The sequence below is a fragment of the Buceros rhinoceros genome, unplaced genomic scaffold (assembly GCF_000710305.1).
Source record: "Buceros rhinoceros silvestris isolate BGI_N320 unplaced genomic scaffold, ASM71030v1 scaffold18082, whole genome shotgun sequence".
In the NCBI taxonomy this organism is placed as follows: domain Eukaryota; kingdom Metazoa; phylum Chordata; class Aves; order Bucerotiformes; family Bucerotidae; genus Buceros; species Buceros rhinoceros.
Window position 1 is genome coordinate 36,619 of NW_010398486.1, and position 324 is coordinate 36,942.

The window sequence follows — 324 nt, forward strand, 5'->3', positions numbered from 1 at the left end:
GTGACTGTGCGTCTTGTACATTCAGCTAGTCAGGGCATCACGACCCCTCCAGGAAGCCTGCCGGGGGAAGTAAGGGGGACTAGACTTTCCAGACAATACTCACCAACTCTCCTGTGTGTTCAACTGTTGCTACAAAAGGGCAGAGCTCAGGTATTGCTGAGCGCCTGTTCCCCGCTTCAGCAGGCCCTCCAGGAAGCCTGCCGGGGGAAGTAAGGGGGACTAGACTTTCCAGACAATACTCACCAACTCTCCTGTGTGTTCAACTGTTGCTACAAAAGGGCAGAGCTCAGGTATTGCTGAGCGCCTGTTCCCCGCTTCAGCAGG